We start from the raw sequence: 3,777 nt of genomic DNA, 5'->3' as shown, positions 1-3,777 counted from the left end.
CTGTTCTATGGAACTTTTTTGAGTGTTCTTACAACAGAGCAGTTGGCATTTCCCCAAATAAGTGATCCAAGAGAGCACAAAGCCAATCCTTTGTCTGGCCAATTTGACTTCTTAACCCAAGCTTTACCCTTGAAGACTATCTTTCAGGTATTTTTTGCCTCCAGGCACATATAAGTCTATACTTATACCAGTCAATTTCATTCCTAGCTCTGTATCCCAGAACTCCAGATTAGATTTGGGATGCTAGGTGACAGCTTTTCCAAGAGGAGTTTATCAATACTATACTGTGTATAATTATCAATAGATTAAATGCCGATGGTATGATACATTTAATATCAATGACAAAGACGATTCATTGTTAAAAGTACACAATTCAAATTAAAATAATTTTCCATTTTTAATGCATTGAATTTTGGGATGGATGGAGTGAGAAGGATACTTTCATATTAAGAGGAAACATTAAGGGCCATAAAACTTGCAGAAAAGTTTTCAGGCTGCTACTTGAGCCATTGGAGATGTGAAAGAATGACCAGAGCTGTTGATATTTCCTGGATAATATTCTAGTTTCTTATGTTTTGTGTGTTCACTTATGCAGAGTGTTTCTTGGTCTTTCTTTATTTCCAATGGGAAAGAGCATCTCCTAAAAGAAGATATAACTATCCAGAGAAACTGTGAAGGGGAATTCAAAGGAAGGGTAAACTCTGAGTTTACAGTGTGGCATCTTGCCATTTTGTATATTGACTAAACACTATAAGGTTTATGTCAATATCCTGTAAAGGATGAGTGTCACAGGAGGCATGAAAAATAGAGCTGAAAGAAATTTGTATAATATCTATAAAAGTACTTCTAACCCTGAGAGAAAGCATTAATATAAAAGAGGGGGGCTGTGTATTGTCTCTATATTTTTGCATAAGTATGCAGAAGAATTCATGAACTCTGTGAATGCAAAAGTTAATGAACACCATGAAAAGAATAAAAAAGGTATATAAGAAATGAAAATGCAAACATCCAAGTTTGGGATGCTATCACACATTAATCAGAAATGCAAAAATAAATTGACAATACTATGTGTTGGCAAGGACACACTGGGAACTCTCATTCACTACTGGTGGGTGTGTAAATTAGTACAAACTGTTTGAAAACAGTTTTAACTTGTCCTTTCAAACTATACTACAAGGCTACAGTAACCAAAACAGCATGGTACTGGTACCAAAACATACATACAGACCAATGGGGCAGAACAGAAACCTCAGACATAACACCACACATCTACAACCATCTGATCTTTGACAAACCTGACAAAAACAAGTAATGAGGGAAGGATCTCCTATTCAGTAAATGGTGCTGGGAAAACTGGCTAGTTATATGCAGAAAACTGAAACTGGACCCCTTCCTTACACCTTATACAAAAATTAATTCACGATGCATTAAAGACTTAAAATAAATAAATAAATAAATAAATAAATAAATAAAAATAAACTTAAAACCTCAAATCATAAAAAAACTCTAGAAGAAAACCTAGGCAGTACCATTCAGGACGTAGGCATGGGCAAAGACTTCATGACAAAGACTTCAAAAGCAATTGCAACAAAAGGTCAAATTAACAAATGGGGTCTAATTACACTAAAGAGCTTCTCTGCACAGCAAAAGAAACTATCATCAGAGTGAACAGGCAACCTACAGAATAGGAGAAAATTTTTGCCATCTACTCATCTGATAAAAGTCTAATATCCAGAATTTACAAGGAACTTAAACATATTTACAAGAAAAAAACAACCCCATCAAAAAGTAGGCAAAGGATATGAACAGACACTTCTCAAAAGAAGACATTTATGCAGTCAACAAACATATGAAAAAAGCTCAACATCACTGATCATCAGAGAAACACAAATCAAAACCACAATGAGATACCATCTCATACCAGTCAGAATGGCAATTATTAAAAAGTCAGGAAACAATAGATGCTGGCAAGGTTGTGGAGACATAGGAATGCTTTTACACTGTTGGTGGAAATGTAAATTAGTTCAACCATTGTGGGAAACAGCATAGTGATTCCTCAAGGATCTAGAACCAGAAATAGCATTTGTTCCAGCAATCCTATTATTGGGAATATACCCAAAGGAATATAAGTCATTCTACACATGCACACGTATGTTTATTGCAGCACTATTTACAATAGCAAAGACATGGAACCAACCCAAACATCCATCAATGGTAGACTGGATGAAGAAAATGTGGTACATATACACCATGGAGCCATAAAAAGGAATGAGATCATGTCCTTTGCGGGGACATGGATGAAGCTGGAAACCATCATCCTCAGCAACAAACACAGGAACAGAAAACCAAGCACTGCATGTTCTCACTCAAAAGTGGGAGTTGAATATTGAGAATACATGGACACAGAGAGGGGAACAACACACAGCGGGGCCTGTTGGGGGATTGGGGGTGAGGGGAGGGAACTTAGAGGACGGGACACTAGGTGCAGCAAACCACCATGGCGCATGTATACCTATGTAACAAGCGTGCACATTCTGCACCTGTTTTTTTTTTTTTTTTCTTTTAGAATAAAGCAAAAAAAAAAAAAAAAAAAAAACCATACCCAGTTTTAACTTGTCTAATCAAATTGAACATATTCATAATCTTATAGAGGAACATGCTCCCAGAGATTCTACTCCAGGAAACTGGAGAACCTCTGAGCTATAGTGCATGTACAAGGATGTCCACAACATTATTCTTCATAATATCCAAATGTCCTTTATAACAGAATAGACAAGTATATTGTGATATATTCATACATTGAATACTTTAAAGCAGTGGAAAGTGAGTCAACTACAGCTATGTAAAACAACACAGATGAGTCTCACAAACATTTGGGTTGCAAAAAGCAAAACATGGCCATGCACAGCAGCTTACACCTGTAATCCCAACACTTTGGGAGGCCAGTGTGGGAGTACTGCTTGAGTCCAGGAGTTTGAGATGAACCTGGGCAATATAGTGAGAGCTTGTCTTCACTTAAAAAGAAAAATATATTAGCCAGTCATGGTGGTGTGTGCCTGTAGTCTCAGCTACCCAGGAAGCTGAGATGGGAGAATTGCTTGAGCCTGGGAGATGGAGGCTGCAATGAACTATGATGTTGTCACTATATTACTGCCTGTGTGACAGAGCAAGACTGTCTTAAAAAAAAAAAAAAGCACAAATCCATTTGTAGTTAGTTCAAAAACAGACAAAAGATTTACACTTTTAGAGCTGCAATCAGAGTTGGTAGAACTTTAAGGAAAAATCAAGGCTATGTCTATCAACAAAATCACAATGAAAATTACCTGTAATATTTGAGTCAGGGATTGAGGATTATAATCAGGAATGGGCACATGGAGGTGTTCTAGGAAGGTAGTAATTTTATAATTCTTAATTTGGGTGGTGATTAGACAGGTGTACGCTTGATAATTTTTATTCTACATGTGTTTACTCATCTATATGTACTTTATATGCTATAAAAGAGCAAAAAGATTATGTGGTCATAGTAGGTCATTTGGATGTCAGTGACATACAAGAGGGAGATGGAACAGAAGGAGTAAAGAAGATGATTATCTTCAAACAAAGAAGAAACTATGTGTGTGTATTAGTTCATTTTCACACTGCTATAAAGATATTACCTGAGACTGGGTAATTTATAAAGAAATAAAGTTAAAGCGACTCATACTTCCACATGGCTGGGGAGGCCTCAGGAAACTTACGGTCATGGCAGAATGTGAAGGGAAAGCAAGGCACATATTA

Source organism: Mandrillus leucophaeus, unplaced genomic scaffold, assembly GCF_000951045.1.
Source record: "Mandrillus leucophaeus isolate KB7577 unplaced genomic scaffold, Mleu.le_1.0 Scaffold742, whole genome shotgun sequence".
Taxonomy (NCBI): domain Eukaryota; kingdom Metazoa; phylum Chordata; class Mammalia; order Primates; family Cercopithecidae; genus Mandrillus; species Mandrillus leucophaeus.
Note: the sequence above shows the minus strand (reverse complement) of the source record.